The sequence below is a fragment of the Pogona vitticeps genome, chromosome 4 (genome assembly GCF_051106095.1).
Source record: "Pogona vitticeps strain Pit_001003342236 chromosome 4, PviZW2.1, whole genome shotgun sequence".
Classification (NCBI taxonomy): Eukaryota; Metazoa; Chordata; class Lepidosauria; order Squamata; family Agamidae; genus Pogona; species Pogona vitticeps.
Window position 1 is genome coordinate 113,100,254 of NC_135786.1, and position 17,979 is coordinate 113,118,232.

The following is a 17,979-nucleotide window of genomic DNA, read 5'->3' on the forward strand; positions in this document are numbered from 1 at the left end:
TGCAACCATCTCCTCCCAGAGCAATTTTGTCTCCTATTATACAGAAGTGGGATGTTCAATTTCCTTGATATTATTTTGCTATGAACAGGCATGCCCAGACCATAGAGATGCATTATGGGGTCAACAGCATCCAAGAACTGAATTGTATGTAAACATAGCCCCCTTAGATTAACTGTACATACAACACTCTTCATTTTTCACAAGGCATGATTTGAAGGAAAAGCCAACTCAGAGAAGAGCACTGCAAGTCAGGACCCATATCATGGCAAAAATAAGACACATTTAGTTATAAGGAAGCATTTGGTCACAAAAATGAAAATTTGGTAAGATCCATAATAGTTCTAGCAATGCACAAATCTTAACCAGGAGGACAAATTTTAGATATTTTATAGTTGATTATAATGATGGTCTCTCAACAACTGATTAATTTATAGCTTCCTAATGTAATGCTGAAATCCTTGTCCAAGGCGTTCTATTAACCATTTTAAAAGGGGCTGTGATTTGGTTGTGGGAAAAGTATAACAATTATAATTACGGTATACTCCAACGTATTTTGACTACAATAAAGAAAAGAAATAGAGAAACAACCAAATTTCCTTTTTCAACTGTGTATCTCCAAGTTAAAACAATTCATATTCAATGTCCATGTTTGAATATAACTTGAATGCTCAATTTCTGTGCATATTTTACTGATCATCTCTGGCATACATAGAATTGCAAATATACAAAAGCAGGAATTAAATGTTCCTTCAATGAATTAATGAGAATTTAATACAAGGTACATTGGATGACTATTTCAGATTTCAATTGCAGAAAGCTAGAAGGAATATCAGAATTCAGCTCAACTTTATTGTAACGGTAAAGAATCCCCTTGACATTTAGTCCAGTTGTGTCCGACTCCAGGGCGCGGTGCTCATCTTTGTTTCCAAGCCACAGAGCCAGAGTTTATCCGAAGACAGTTTCCGTGGTCACATGGCCAGTGTGAATAAACACGGAACACCGTTACTTTCCCACTGAGGTGGTACCTATTTATGTACTTGCATTTTTACATGCTTTCGAACTGCTAGGTTGGCAGGAGCTGGGACAAGCAACGGGAGTTCACTCTGTCGCATGGATTTGATCTTACGACTGTTGGTCTTCTGACCTTGCAGCACAGAGGCTTCTGTGGTTTAACCAGCAGTGCTCCCTAACAACTTTATTGAAAGCAAGTAAATAAATCATTGTCCACTGCCAACTTTTCAGAAAAAAAGCAACCATCTGAATACCTTCTATATCCAAAGAAGGCATTACTAAAAAGTCACTAAAACTCAGGACAATTACATCAGCTGGTCTTCAGCACAAAGAATAACAACTCTTAAAAGCTTATCTTTGACCAAGTTTCAGTGGCAGTAACACATAACATGCCGTATATGCTCTTGAAACATCTGAACGAACAATAAAGTAAACAGATCTTATAAGTCTCTGTAAACACTAGTTATTTGCCAGAAACCTGTGCCTTATAATCTTGCACAATGGACAATAAAAAACTTGGAACAGAAGATTTTCATCAGTCATTAACACAAAGACACTGTTTCACCAGTGAAGAACTTGCCAATATTCACCAGTATTTGGAATTCTAAATGTTTAGATTGGCTTCAAAACTAAAACCATTACTGTATTTTGAAAAGAATACTCATCATTTTCTTTATTTTTACATCTCAACAACAATCACAGTGCCATAAGCACACCAAAAGTATTTCTCTCCCTCCACCCCATTGTGGGTTTCCGACTTTGCCTTGCATACTAGGCCAAATTACTGCAAAACAGTAATCACTTAGCATACAGAACCTAAAAGCTAGCCACAGCTACAGATGCTCATGATGCATAATCAAACCACAGAGGGAACAACCTTCCTAACGTCTGTGAATGGCACTCTGGCTGTTGTCCAGCTATAACATTGTCCACAGTGCCATGTGGAACAGCCATGACATGGTAAATAGTGAGGTTTTCTCCATGGTATAAGCCTATCAACTCTTCACACTAGCCTCCAACTGTACTGAGACATGCAACTGCATTTAAAGTACAGTTGGCATAGCAACAGACAGGCCCACTGTGATGTTATTTTTACCAGAGGCCTCCACTCCCATACTTAAAAACCTCTCTAAACACACATTACTTTCCCAACTCTTGCTTATCTTACCTTAGGGTTGGAAAGCATCCACCTGTCCACCTCCAAATAACTGGTCCACCAATTCCATCTCTCCCACCTAGGGTTGCAAGATCTCAAAGTAGCAGGTAAAGTCTTAGGGTGTTGCTGTGCTTCTTCAGGCAGGAAGACAAATCTCATAACAAGCGGTATTGGAAGAAAAAGTCTGAATACTTCAACTGAAGTGGCTCTAAAGTCTGAGCACCCCTCACCACTCAGCCCCAGCCATTACCAGAACTCACTGATTCAGCGAAAAGGCCCAACAAAGTGTAAAAGTGTACAACCCAGTGTACAAAAGGTATACAAAAATGGTGGCACCATTTCCACAATCAGCTGGCGCCAAAACAATTCGGACTCTTCCCCAACCCCTGCCTGCCTTGCCTCTAGTCTTAGGTTTGGGCCTAAAAACTCGGGAGAATGGGATGCTAGTGACCTAGTAACCTGATGGCAAGTTACTGTGGGAGTTGTACACTTAAAATATCTGGCGGGCTAAAGCATGGCTGATGCTGCAGACAGCAATTATTTATGACTTGTGACTGGTTGCCAGTCACTGCTGATTCATCTGTTGACTACTGCTGCTGCTGCTGCTGCTGGGGGTTGCTGTCTCCCTCATCTGCCAACCTAGCAACTGAAGCAGCACTATCCTGTTGGCTTCTGCGATTCCTGCTCTGTCCCATGGCCTGGGAAGGCCAGAGCTGCCATAAGCTGGCTGCATCAAATACTGCTACTTCAAGAAAAATCTGAAAACACCTGAAAAATTGAAAAGTGAGAGCTCTGGGCACAGGGCTCTAAATCTCTCAGTCCAGCGCACCCGGCTGGAGACAGAAAGGGAACTCTTTACAGCTCATCTGAGCTAAAAAGAAGTCCAGGGCTTGGTCCTCATCCAGGTGCATTGCCTGGTTTCAAGACTGGGGCTTCTTCATTCCTCAGTTGAGTTGCAGAGAAATCCCAATCTTCACTGCTGGCAGCTCAGATCATCTGGAGAGAGATCCTGGTCTGGTTTTTATCCCTGTTCTTGTGCACCAGAAAAGGTGGTTTTCCACCACAATGGTGGAGACTCCACCCTTACTACCAGTCTGTGTGGAAGAACAAAGAGAGTGGATCCACAAAGGGCATGTATGTATTAACTAGAACAACAAGTGCAAAAGCAGTACTGGGGAGCTGAGAATGTTATGTTTGCATGCAGGACAGAAAGGTACATGTTTTTGAGAATAGGGTGTGTGCAAGAGACTCTGGGGAATAAAGGAATGGTGTGGGTGTGGGGTGGCTGTGATGGTGAAAGAGAGCAAATGAGAACGAGTAGAATATTAGCCTGGGTGTGAGGGTGTATGAATCCTTGCCTAGGAGATAATGACAGTGGTGAGAGCAAGAGAGGGATGAACAAAAATTCCTTTCCCTCCTTGGGCTGCTTTTGCTTTTTTTATTGCATTTCCCAACCCCAAATGTAAAAATATAGCAAAAAATAGTTGTTTGGAGTAGTACGGTAATTCTCAATGGGGGCCACATGGTTCCCAGGGGGTGGCTAGCACATTTGAAGGGAGCTACAGACTGGAAATAATTTTTCACACACCACCTTATAAGGTTCATTACATGACTATACTTTTTTCATACAGTGGCGCCTTGCTTGACGACGTTAATTCGTTCCAGCGAAATCGCTGTAGAGCGAAAACATCGTCAAACAAAATTTAAAAAACCATTGAAACGCATTGGAAACCGTTCAATGTGTTCCAATGGGCTGAATACCTGCTCGTCCAGTGAAGATCCTCCATACGGCAGCCATTTTCTGGTGCCTGTTAAGCAAAAAATCACTCCAAAAAGCAGCGGGGGGGCATTTTCTTCAGCCGGTGGCCATTTTGAAACCCGACGATCAGCTGTTTGCTGATTGTCATAAAGCAAAAATCGGTTCCCAAAGCAGGGAACCGATCATCGTGAAACGAAAAAGCCCCATTTAAACCATCGTTTTGCGATTGCAAAAGCGATCACAAAAACTTCATCGTTAAGCGGATTCATCGTAGAGTGGGGTAATCGTCCAGCAGGGCATGACTGTACTTTGTTTATGGCCATGGCCAAAAAAGGGTTGAGATAGGCTGGTTTAGAGAATGACATTTTAATCGGGTGATTGGGTTGGCCTATGAAATCATAAAGCTGGAGAATGCCCTGCAAAAGGTCTCACACAGGCACCCCAACCCTTAAGTTCCAGCACACATCACTGTAATGCAAAGGCACATTATAAAACCCATCCTCATCACATAGTGGACAGTGCCGCCACTCCTGGGCCTGGACAATAAGACATGAAAACATTGCCTCTGCTGCAATTAAAATCTATGGCAACAACATCACTCAGGTCAAAAACAGTTATTACTATACGTGGGGCTTTCAGACTGGTTTCAGCACTCATTCATTTTTCAGTGACACTTAGTTCTATAAAGTAAGCCAGTAATTACTAATAAATGTAATCTATTTCGCTTCTTCCCCACATTCACATATGCACCCAGAAAAGAAGATGAAGCACAATGGTGTGAGTGACCAAAGAAAGGGAAAAAAACAGGTGAAGGTCTTAGAAAGGGCAAATGGAAGAACGGAGAGAGAGGAAACACACACATGACCCAAAAAAACCCCTGAGATGTAAAAGGTTGACATTCACTTTTAAATTCTGAAGCGAACAAGCAAAATATCCAGCTGCAAGAACTCCACATAACAACCAACCCTGTCTTTCATAGACAATCCCCAGTTTTCAGCAAGCCCATTTCTTTTCAGAACCACCAGGCAACAGAAAAAAACACTGCAGAAAAGCAAGGTTTGAAGATATCCATTTCAGTGCCGATGTTTCAGGATACTGTATGTTCCAAAAAAAAAAAAAAAAAACCCAACACAATGCACAGATGCCGTCTAACACCATGAAACCTTGTTGCAAGACACAAAGCAGATAAGAATGGCTTTCAGCCACCAAAATTATTGCACAATAAACACCCTGCTGTGCCTTGCTGCTGATACAACATGCACTATTAAACCAGGAACATAACATAGACCTTGAAAATAAATAATCACATGGAAACAAAAATCACAATCTTTGTGTCACATTGCCCAGAAGCCTGTTATTTGGACACCTGGCAACACACCAGTAAATTACAACTTTGAAGACTATCAAAATGTACATCTTCCCTGCTACCCTCACCAAGCAAGTACAATTTATGAGAGCTCACTCATGCCTTTAACCTTTCTCAAAAAATAATCACAATAAATTAATACTTCTCCCAAGGCACATGTCCTCAAAACGCAGAGAAAAATAAAAAAGTGTCAGATTTATTAATGTCATTAAAATCAGGAGACCAGTAAACCAGCTTTAATATATAAAAGCCACATCACACACAATACCTGATGCAAGAGACTATGACAAAGATAAGGCAAGATTTGTGTACTATTGGTGTGATATGGGGAAGTAGGTCTGAATACGCTCCTCCACTAATGCAAGGGTGGGAAACATTAGGCCCTGGACCTAATCCAGCCCTCCCCCAGTCTTAATTTGGCCTTCTAGAGGTCCACAGATGGTCATGTCCCCTTCCCAACGAAAAAGTCACTCCACAGCTTCCCAGTTTCTCTAAGGATTTATTTCCTGTTCTGAAAGGTTGAAATGGCTCTTCAGCAGCTTAATTAGTCAGAGTAAGAGCTTTAAGCTAAAATATGTCAGCATTTTGAAGGCATTCGCCATTGTTTAGTCATCTGGTCATGTTTGCTTCCATCCTTTTGCCTTTGGCCCCACCCACAGTTGGAATGTGGCCCCCTCCCCGAGAATTTTTTTGGAACTGAACTCAAACCTTTGGCTGCAATAGGCACTCCACCCTTGTACTAATTAATATGCTGTGTTCTAATCTGCTATATATCTCCTTCAATGGCTAAATTCCCCCACATAAAGAAAAACACAAATAAGGAGACTGCAGATAAGTGATTATGGTACTAGAATCTATTCTTACACTGTAATAATAGAACTATACAGTACACTCTTGCAAGGCTTTAAAGAAATCTGTTACTGCCTTCAAAAACAGACATGCAAATAGCTACAGTACTTATTTGGCTGTATGTGGCAAGTAAGAATCAATTGGGACAGAGTATGTGGAAATGCTGGTTTAAAATGAAAAAGCAAACTTCTACAGTTATGCAGCAGTTCAGACAGAGACCCACAGAGCTGATTAGTATAGTTATTTTACAAGTCACCCTCAAATGAATGGTACCCCTTATAGTATAGTTAGTTTTTAGCCAAATCTAGTCAAATTGACCTCACATTGGTATAACTGGCATACAGTCTCGACAGAAATTGTCAGAGACTCTTGGTTTAGATCACACTTGTCCAACCTGCGGCCCGAGGGCCGCATGCGGCCCAGGTCGGCTCATAATGCGGCCCAGTGCAATTTATTATTTTTAAAGAAATTCCAAAGTTTCAAGTTACACTGCCGGTGCTTGCGGCCGGAATGTGGCCGGGGCACGTCACAACAGTAGAGAGGGAGAGAGGGAAGGAAGGAAGGAGTGGGAGGGGAGGGGACAGGGGGGCTGCGTGACTGCATTGCGCCGTCCCCATCAATAGGTGGACCCCTTTCTGGCCCCATAAAGCCGCCAGAGTCGAAGCTGGCAGCCTCTGCTGTCTGAGATCGCAGCTGCCAGTAAGCGTGCTTGGAGCGGGGCTGAGGAGGATGGCTAGCCCTGCCCCCCCATGCGGCCCAAACCAAATGTATGTGCGGCCCAAACCAAATTTTCATCTTCTAATGTGGCCCAGGGAAGGTGAAAGGTTGGACACCCCTGGTTTAGATAGAATAAAAATGTTTCTCTTTATTCACATAAATCTTGTCAAAATAAAAACAACACATGTTCACTGGTTACTTATTATGGTGTCTTTAATACCTGCTGGCTTCATTAGTTGGTTCTTTATTAGTCTGGTTCACTTCGCTTACTGGTTACACCTATATTCTGAACACTGACATTACTTACTTGCCTCTAACATTTCTAAACACTAACATACTCATGTTTAAAAACTGACACTAAATCCTGACAGACTCTAACTGAGGTAAAAAGGCAGGTAACAGAAACTGAGTTACAGAGGGAAACAACTGTTTACTCTAAATGACTGATATTCACCCCAAGGCCCTCCCATTGAAACATCTTAAAAGCACAATATGTTGATTGCTATTCCAACAAAATTGTCCCTAGGTAAACAGACAAAGTAGATTTACTGGAAATTTGTGATATATTTTATTCTAGGCCATAAATTACCGAGACAGGTATATCCAAACCACGGTTTATGACCATTAACTTTCATGGTAACCTTGAAAAATAAGGTCATAAAATAATACTACAGGTGTCTAGAAATTTCATTTTTTTCCAGTTTAGAAGACAAATTTTATGTTCAATTTATTTAATCAGTTCTCATATACTTAGTCGCAACAATACTCAATCCATTGGGTACCTTCCAGCTCTGCAGTTCTAAGACGATGACGATTAAGAGAGTAAGGAACGTTCTTTTCAAACAACAAAAAGAAGACCAAAATTAACAAGAGGAACCCTCTCCATCAAGGATAAGACATAATGCTGCAAATTACAGGGAGAGAATTTGGGGTTAAAATATCACAGGGAACCTTGACAATTCTTAAGAGAGCAATTTAGTATTGGAATATCTAAAGAAGAGAAGTACTTCCTGGGATGGGATAATTCAAGTAATCCCATCACTTCCTTCCAACTCTGGACTACTCCACACCTACAACTTGTCTTAACACTTAATGAGTCCCCAACAACATGTGTCACCTGATTACCTGCCTGGCATTTGAGGCCTTGGCCAATAGGAGCATTCTTTCAGCAACGCCTAAAACTATAACAACTTGTTTACACTCGTGTCTCTGAGTAATGAGCATGCATGTGTGAACAAGCCCTCCTGTTCTTATGTTTATTCTTGTCAAGTAGCATATGGAAGTGGCTTGCAATGGTTTCCAGTAACTTAACCAGGAGGAGAGTTCAGAGCCTCTGGAGCAAAACTAGAGTGGATCTCTGGACAGAGTTGCTCATTCTTAAATGGCACTGAGTCAAATCCTCCAATGGCATATACTGTGTAAGGCGAACCCACCATTTCTTCTCCTCCTAGTGCCCCAAAATGTTACAGGATGATCCCTAAAAAACAGGATTTGATAGGTTCAGGAAGATGCCTACATAATACACAGTAATGAACTGGCAATTCTGCAAGTGCGAGAGCTTCATCATGACAGTCCCCCATACCTTGCTCCTCCCACAACAGAAGTGTAAAAAAAAATGCAGGCAGCTGGATCGATCCATATCAACAACAGAAGAGGTCTTTTGCAAAGGTAGTATCTCTTAAATGTCCATGCAATACCAATCCACACCCCCCCCAGCTTGCAACAATACAGTCTATGCTTCCTGGGGAAATCAATTTCTTTACCAGCTAATGCAGATATGCTCAGGAGAAACAGAAGCTGGGCCAAAGGGAAGATGATGTCATAGTCCCTCCTATTCAGAAGGTCCTGGGACTTCCACCCTCTGAGCTCTGGCTCCACCATACGCAATATGCACATATATTAGGATTTCTCCGGTAGGGCAGAATACGTTCCTTATACAAACAGAAGGCCCTCCTCTGGCCTCTCTAGGAGGGACAGTTACAAATCCATCATTGCAATCTAGATCCTGTATTATGCATCACATTTGGGGGCACTGACGGCGTGAACTGCTAGCTGCCTTGTAGCCACTGCATACTTAAATACATTTTAAGTAAAATGGAAGGACTGTAAACACTTCTCTCCCCTAGTCATTCCTCCAAAAAGATGATCCAAATACAGTAATTGTTTAATCTTTCACAAGCCAAACGCAACGACAGTGTATTACTTTTCTAAATCCAGTTTTGTGCGTGCTTGGAATATTCCAATTATATTAGACTCATAATATAACAACAAAGAAGAAAAAGTGACACTGCTGAGGTTGCTTAATGGGAAACGAGATGGGTCATCATATGAATCCACTATTCCTCCCCAATCCGGCAAACCCGGAATAATCAGGGAACAGCCAGAAGCATTTTGCAGGCTGCAGAATTAGAATAAATCTCTGATCAGCCCAGCCAGCGCTTACCTCGCCAAGAGGCAACAACGATACCGTCTGGGGGCGGAACAACACCATGATGCAAAATAAAAAGGTCAGCATTACATGGGAGAAAAGAGGGGGTGGGAGAGGAACGACGGAGGCAAACCCCAGAGGCCCTAATCACCTGCAAACACACACGTAAACAAACACACCGAGACAGGGGGAAGACGATCGCCTTGGAAACTTGACTGGGGTAAAGCCTGGGTGGGTTTGCACTGATCCAAGAGCCGCTCGCAGCCAAGACTAACATTTAGGTTGCAAAAACCGAGCAAAGTCCGGGCCTCTTTAGGGTTGAAAGAGGGTGAAGTATTTCCCCCACACACACACACCGGCCTTCTATCTCCAACATCAGCTGCTACTGCAGCAACGGATCCCACCGTTTATCAGTGTCCCCCCCCCCCGCCACTAAACGACGCGCACACGAACACACACACATACAAATACATTCAAAAGAGGGAGAAACCCGAAGGTTTTCCAGACGATACAGCACCTTAGGAGCCCCACCAGCACCGGCCGGCCGGCCTGCCCCCCTCCTCGGCCGAGCCGCTCTCGGGGCTGGCGAAGGGGCGCTCGCTGCGTTTCAGCTCCCGGGTGCCGCTGGCTGGCTTACAGGGAAGCGGGCAGACTCGGATCCAGAGCCTGCTCGGCGGCGGGAAGTAAGCTGCGCTCGCCCGGCCAGCAGGCTGGCTTTTCCGCGGGGGCCGAGCGTGAATCCAAACGGAGCCGCGCTGCCCCGGCTTGACGCGCTCGGAGGCAGGCAGCAGCCACCCAGGCGAGCGGGCGGGCGCTGGGCGGCCTCTCCGGGGAGCAAGAGGCGGGGCCCGGCCGGAGAAGGGGCGGGAGGCGCGGCGCCGGCGTCAGCAGCAGCAGCACCTCGGGGCGGTGGGGGTGAGAGGGGGCAAAGGGGGACGCCGTCGGCAAGCAAGAAATAAAGGAGGGAGAGAAGGGCGGCCGTGGGAGCCCCTAAAAGGCTGGTCGCCGCCCCATCTGCCCTGCGCGGGCCCTCGGCTGGGAAGCGAAAGCTGGCAGACCGAAGCGCCTCCCTGCTGCCCAAAGCCACCGCCCCCCCACCCCCCGGAATAGGCGTCCTTCTCCGCCTCCGCCTGCCCGTGACAGGAATCCAGAAGGGGAAAAAAAGCCTGGCTTGCACCGCTCCCTCCCTCCCTTCCGCGGGAAAGCCCTCCACACGGGAGCAGTGGCGGCGGCGGCAGTAATAATAATCCTCCCAGGGTCAATTGCGTTGCTTCGACAGGAACATTTTGGGCGGAGTGGTCGAGTCTCGAAGCCCCGACTGGACTGTGCCGCTTCAGGCGGCCGAGGGGAGGGAGTGTATGTTTCTGAACGTGCCTCTTGTTTGAGGTACGTTAAGAAGGAGCGATCCTAAATCGATCTCCCGTGACGCGGTTTTTTCCTCCGTAAAGGAGAGCTTGGCGCGCCCCCGCTCCGGCCCGCAGGCTCCCCGCGTAATCCTCCTGCTGTTCCGCCGCCGCCGGCCCGTGACAGAGCTCGGCACCAGAAAACACCCGGGCTTGCACCTTGAGAGCATCCCTCAATGGAGCTTCTTTTGCATTCCCGAGTGGAACAGTCCGGAACACGAGAGCCCCGCTTGTACCACTTCTTGGGACTCCCGGACCGCCCCGTCTGCGCGTGCGAGTAAAACGAAGGGTTAAAATCCCGAGGTAGACGTCGTGCCGTTCCAGTATACAGTACAGACCTGCTGTGCTGGTTTTCTCCTTTCAGGGAATTCTCAACGTAGGAACACTCGGAAATGGCACTGCCCACCTGCAATCTGCTCCAATACCTCATGGATCTTCTGCCTGGCCCTGTTGCATGTGAAGATGATGCTTGAGTCAGATGCTTCTCAATAGGAAGGCCACCTGGGGGGAAAAAGGAGGCTGGCCTCCTGTACCTTTTAATAGGTCTCTGGAAGAAAGGCTTCCTGCTACACCTGCTGAAGTTCCTTCTTCCACATACCTAGAAAAGTACAGTACAGGTGTGTTGCCCTCTTCTTCAAGGGACTACCTTAGACTGAGGATAAAGTGGGTATCTGGGCATGCCACAGGATCCCGTTCTTGTTTGTATGATTAGGACTGCAGGGGGTGAATAGCTGTTCCAGTCTGGGCTGCTGTCTGTAAATACAAGCCTACTACCCACAGGCAGTGAAGGGGAGCTGCCACTATCCAGCTGGGGAGAGCAGGTGATGTCATGTTTTCTTGTGGGCTTTTCACCTCATTTGCCTTGCAGCAAATTGTTCCTGGAGGCCAAGCTAGTCCTCTTGATCTCTTTTTCCAGTTGTTGGGCAGTTGTGTCTCTATAGTTTGAGAAATGCCTGACTTAAGTCCTTAAGTGATAAGTGCCTGCCTATCCACTGAATACAACTAAGAAAGTTTGTGGTGTAAGAGTTAGCTGCAGTCTGTAGTTCTGTAGTGTCTTCTGGGTGGAAGAAGGAAGCATGTCAAGTATATTTAGTGATCAGTAGATTTTTTTTTAATCTAAGAGGATGCTTACATTTTTCTTCTTCTCGCTCTTGCTTTTTCCTTTCCGTGTCATCTCTTTCAGGTTTTAAGCCTAAACATCAGCAGGACAAAGATCACACTGTGTGTGTATGTGTGTTTAAATTAATCTGTAAGCTGTTCAGGGAGCCTCTCCACTGGACAGAATGATAAAAATAGATGGTTTATAAAGAAACTATTCAGCTTTCTGTCATTTTGCAAGCTGCACTTTTCTCTAGAAGTTTTACAAAAGCAAGGCGACATTGTAAAATGTGTTATTTCACGTGTCACAGTTGTATCCCACCTTTCCTCTAATGAGCTCAAGGCAACAAGTATGGCTTTCCTCTTCTCTATTTTATCCTTACAACAATTCTGTGTCATTGTTACACTATGTTTTTCATTGCCAACTGGGAATGATAACAGTTCTTCTGAGTCTAGTCCAGTACTATAACCACTATGCCATTAATGACTCCTTTAATTCCACCATATAAGGTGTTAAAGTTTTGCTTGAACTGAGTCACCCCAGATGGAGTATGCAGAGGCAGGGCTGCGTGTTTGATTGTTCCCTGATGTGCTAATTTCCAGTGTGAGTGGAGGTATGTGCTTTCAACATCCATTTCCTCTCTTGCACTATATTCAGTGGTACACTGCGATAAAGGTTTACCAGGGATCCGCAGAGCTTCAGATTCAGCTGGGGCTTCCAACATACAGTATAAGAATCAACTGTATCTAAATAAGACAAAAAATTGATTTCCAACAGCTTATACAGTATTTAAATCTTCATAGAAACAGCTCTCAATATGGACATTAGACTTAATTTACTTGGTTAATAGCCACAAAGCTAATGACCAGATGCTTGTATGAATTCTTCTGATAGAGGATGATCCGGCTTTATCATTTCAAATATGCCTTTTTCTAAAAAGCCAGCAACAAAGCAGGTAGTGTTATTAATTTATACGTTTAAATTACATCCTTCCTTTCTCTCTAGACTAGAACCCAAAGTGGCTTCACAATATGATTTTTGACAGAACATACAGCTAAAAAAAAAAAAACCAAAATGTTGTCATATTAATGGGGGCCCACACCCTGCAGGGCCTCCATGTTCCAGTGAATCTAAACTGCAGCAGGGAGTGATCTGCTATCGCGACAGAATGATAGAGATTTCCTCCACATCAAGATGGTTTTCATCCCACCCAGTACAAAAAGAACAAGTCCCGTGTATACCTGCCAAATAGATGTGTGCAGATACTATTTGGTTGCCAGGGATGACATCAAGTCTGAGCTACCCCTGATAGACCTTACCGTATTTTGAAATGCCACAGCAGAACAAGCAGCACCATCCCCAAGATCATCTCAGCTAGCTCAGAAAGGGAGGTTGTTTTGTAATGAAGTGGCACCAAAGAATCCCTGTCCTCTCACAGATACATGCTTTGAGATATACTCAAAACCAGTGGACAGGGGGATAGAACACCTGATGAGTGGGTGCAAGTCCCACTGAACTTAACAGAACACTGGACCAGGAATCCTGCTTCATCACAACTCCAGATTGCAAAGTGTTCTACTGGTGATCAGGCAAATGCAAGTGCCCTGCAGACACCAAGAGTTAAGAGGTTAGTGGCACAGTTAGTGCCTGCAGCCCCCTGTCCCTTGCATATATCTCGGTACACATGCAAGAGAGCGTGGAAATGTTGTGTTTTGAATCACAACCTGCATAATCTCATGACCCTTCTAACTTTTCCAATCTAACAGGCCTATAATGCTACCAAAAGAGGGTCGCCTTGTGGCAGCTGTTGATTACAAGTTACTGGAATGACATCATTCCCATAGACGACTGGATCTGTAGAAGTGTTCAAACAGTTGATTAGGTGCAGTCTCTTTATAATATGCAGGAAATATGTTAGTTGCCACAGAGGGCCTTTCGCCCACTCATCGGCTCCTAGGAACTTCCTTTCTGGAGTTCCACTGAAATTAATCAACTTTTCCTAGCCATTGCTGAGCATCGGCATGGGAGAAAAAGAAGCTTAAGCATGATGGTCCTAGTAAAACACAACAATCAATGAACAGTGCAATATGTACAAAGGTGATTACAGCTGCATAAGACATGGTAATATGCATAAAATTGTTAGTTCTACACTGTGTGTGTGTGTGTGTGTGTGTGTGTGTGTGTGTGTGTGTGTGTGTGAGAGAGAGAGAGAGAGAGAGAGAGAGAGAGAGAGAGAGAATGACTTGAGTTGTGAATCAGAAAATCCCTGGTTTAAAACTCCTGTCAGACATGAATACAGCTGGTGATGTCAAACAAACAAACCATTCTGTCTCAGCCTCCCCTTCCCCATCTGCAACATGGGGATAATATGTATTATGGTCTTATTTTACAGAGATTTTGCTTATAGGTATCATTTATGCCAAGTACTCTGCCCACACTAAAAGCACTTGTACATGCTAAACACGGTAGCCACTGTTTTCACTTATCGTGGTATGATTGCCACAAGTTGTTATTTTCCAGTTGCTCTGAATAACGCCTCTCATGGTTTCTTGAGTACTTATTGATCGTGGTAATATTAGGCAAATATTTATAAACAAAAACATCAAGATTATGAAGCTGATTTGGAAGAGAGGGCAATAGTCTGTTGTTGCCTTAATTGGTGCAATCCAGTTAATCGCTTTCTAGCATAATTGTATGTGTGTTCATTTGGAAATAGGTTTCTCAAAATTTCATGGGGAGAGCCAGTGATGAGATAGCACATGATTCTACATTTAGTTGCTGGCAGATAAAACATATGATCCTAGGTTTGGGAAGATCTCTGCCTAAGGCTTTAGAGAGCTACTCTAGGTACAGAAGGGGGAACAGGGCTAGAGTAAACAATGGATTCAGGACCAAAGTACCGGGGAAGCTAAATTTGCAATGAATTAGTTGATAAAAGTTGATAAAAACCCTTGGAAGGTACACTCTTCAGGTAGCCATGGCTGCACATTCAATTTGCAAATGAAGTCTGGGCTTATCTTGAGGTGACGCATCAGCAAACAAAAGCAAACTAACTTGTAGCATGTGTAGCTCACTTGTGAAAAACCTCACACTAGAGTACACAAACAAATTTCATTTTTAAAGGAAACTCTGCTTGTAATGATGAGCTTACAGTATTTGTAAGATTTGTTTTGATTATCAAAACATTACAGTTTCTTAGATTCTGCGTGGAACTGATGTCTAGAAAGGGTGCTAAAGACAGCGGCTTTAGTCCCTCTGATTTCAAGAGCACCATTAACATTGCTGAGCATTTTTAAAATCACCTCGTTTTATCAGGATCATGGCTTCACTTTAATCATTCCTTTTGTACCCAGGATTCTTGGTAGTCTTGTTGGTTTTATTGAAACAAAAGAGAGCCATGTGGTCATTGCACAATATAAATGCAGGAGCAGGTTATATTTTTATAGGTCACTAAAGAAATCATACAATCTGCTTGCTTTCCTGGATCTGGGCCCATTCATCTGGCTTCTTGAGGATGATGACAAGGGCACCACCAGTGCAAGCCCGGTGGAAGTGGGTCCTGATCCACAAAGGCTAGCATTTTGTTTGATTTCTCTAGTGGCCTATAAAGGTCTGACTCCTGCCTTTGTATTGTTGGCTCAATGTTACAGTTTTATGGCTATGATTAACCAGAGCAGAAAATGATCTAGAGCTTTTCTGAAGAAGGAGCCTTATAAATGCACAAAAGAAACAAAAGGAGTGTGAATTCATCTTCTGTCAACATATACATGTCATGAGTCAAAATGGCATTGCTTCACATGCACATACTGTAGTTTTCAGAAGTCAGATACTGCATTATAGTTATCATGCTGAATTAATATGCGTCATTATATTTATTACCTTTTCCAAGGAGCTCAGGATAGCCCCCTGAAACACTCTTTTCTCCTCGTAACATCCTAGAGTGGTAGATTAGAAGGCTAAGAGAAAACGACTGGTCCGAGATCAACCCATTAGGCTTCGTGGATTTGGCTTGGGATTTGAATATGAACCTCTGATCTTAATGGGGAACTCTTACCACTACAGCATATTGGCTTTTTCATCACAAAGCCAAAAATAATTGATATGCAGTCCTGGTTCCACAGTTATGCTGCATATTAGTTCTCTTACACATTTAGTGTTTTTTATGTAATGACTGCAAAGTCAAGCAATCATTTGCAGGTGTGACTGGGTTAACAGGGTCAACTTTTAGCCCCTTTCAGCATATCAGACACAATGCATTTTAGAATACTGTAGTAGGATGTAGAGGATTTAAACTATAAGCAAATATTTGAACCAACCAGACTAATGTTTCTACCAGTCATCCAGCTAGCTTTTGAAGGTGATAGCACTGTATAATGTGTCCGAGTCATATTTGAACAATATCTGTGATTGCTGAACATTTAGCATCCATTTCACACACAGCAGAGGCATGAAAATTTGGCAATGTGCCCAGAATTATTTTAACAAATTATGATTTTAAAATCATATTTTGAGAAGAAAAGAAATTTTGAGACGGTATGCAGATATAATCTTGTACAAAGTAGTTTTTAGAAGATTGTTTTTCTATAAAGTGTCACCATTTTACTCTCTAGAGCAGACCTGGGCAAAATGCAGCCCAAGAGCCGCTCCTATCCATCCCCCCGGTCATCGCTCCAGTCAAGTGTTCAAGCACTTATTCAATCCCAAGACAGACTGGATTCCTCTCACTGAACAAGTTGAAAATCAAAACCATTTGTAGCTTTTTGTCTAAAGTTGATCAGTTGCTTATCTTTAACATACTACAAAAAACCTCTTTAGTATTTGTGAAGATTAACAAGTTTAAAATAAAAACAATCATAACATCACTGTTTCATTTTATTTTTAAGTAAAGTTGGTTCGGCCCCCGAACACAGTTCAGATTTTTCATGTGGCCCCCTATAGAAATTAATTGCCCACCCCTGCTCTAGAGCAATAATGTGGAAATTTATTCTCAGACTAGCAAATGCTAAGTTGTGGTGAGTTAGATAAAGAACAGTGGCTGGAAAGGTTACTTTTGGAATATGAGTGTTGTGGTGGTCGTCCCACATCACTCCTGTCAATCACATCTAGGGAGTCGTTTACACGAGCCTATGAGAGGAGTGGAAGGGCGGAGTCACGAGATATAAGGGGCTTGGCAAGAGAGAGAAGGAGGGGGTTGATTGTGGAGATTGGGGGTTGTTAAGAGTGGTAGAGAGAAATTGCAGAGAGAGAGATTGTCAGGGAGATTGAGATAAAATATAAATAATAGTGATAAGCTGGTCAAGATCAATAAATATACTAGGTGGTGATTGTGTATGTAGAAAATTATCTGACACTTGAAAGATTTGATTGTAAGTATTAAATAAAAGAACATCTGTGATCCTGAACAACGTTAATACACCTTAATAAATAAATAACTTTTGTTGGCAGTAATCAGACAAGTGTTTGTCTACAGTTCTTGGTATTGTGGGTAAAAGAAAATCCACTAGTGGCAGCGAGGAAAAAGAAGAAACGTTTGAAGAGGTCAGAAGGCGTAGCGTGAGCTCCTTGTGTGGTGAAGCAGGAAGGCGCCACGTGGGTAAACGTCACAAGTGTTATGTGCCATCAAGTCATACCCTAATAAGGCTTTCAAGGTAAATGAATGGTTTTGAATGGTCAGTTCCACCTGGCTAGATTGCTCAGTGAGTTGGTTACCTGGCTGCTGAGTCAGAGGTTCATAGTTCAATTCCCTAGTGTGTCCCAGAAGAAGAACCCTCCTGTGTAGCCTTGGGCAAGCTGCACAGTCCCCCAGACAAAGAAAATTTTAAACCACTTCTGAGTACTATATACCTAGAAAACACAGAAAATGGTCCCTATAAGTCAAAACTGATTTTACAGTACATAATTATTATTACTTTATCAGTTCCACCCCCTGCCACTGAGTTTCTGTGTCCAAAAAAGGATTGGAGCCCAGGTTTCCTGGGACCTAGTCTGTCCCTCTATCGAGTTAACACTCCAAAAAAACTGAAATCCAAAAAACCCACCAACTTCTTTTCTTAAGCTGTGGAAAGGAAAATATATTGTCCAAAAGGACTATAGAGCAATGTCACTGAGGAAAAAACACACACCACATAATTAATATTCCATACATTATTAAGATGAATCAATACAACACTGAGAAATTCCAGCAATTTTCC

General features: G+C 43.3%; 1 protein-coding gene and 1 long non-coding RNA gene across 5 annotated transcripts in view; one reads left to right on the plus strand and one right to left on the minus strand.

Annotated features, from left to right (window-relative positions):
- The window catches only part of C4H1orf21 (chromosome 4 C1orf21 homolog), a 185,379-nt gene extending 174,257 nt beyond the window's left edge, over positions 1 to 11,122 (minus strand). The window contains exon 1 of one of the 4 annotated variants that reach the window (XM_020795104.3): positions 11,028 to 11,122. The gene's annotated coding sequence lies outside the window, so the exon portion shown is untranslated. Of the gene's footprint in view, positions 1 to 2,179; positions 6,775 to 9,803; positions 10,147 to 11,027 lie in introns of those variants that run through there. The other 3 variants (XM_078392346.1, XM_072998129.2, XM_078392345.1) reach the window with 3 other exon arrangements.
- Positions 11,123 to 11,255: 133 nt separating this feature from the next.
- LOC140706742 (uncharacterized) lies at positions 11,256 to 17,236 on the plus strand. The gene is made up of 2 exons (XR_012086583.2): positions 11,256 to 11,510; positions 11,873 to 17,236. It is a non-coding gene; the product is annotated as an uncharacterized LOC140706742 (long non-coding RNA).
- Positions 17,237 to 17,979: the final 743 nt, after the last annotated feature.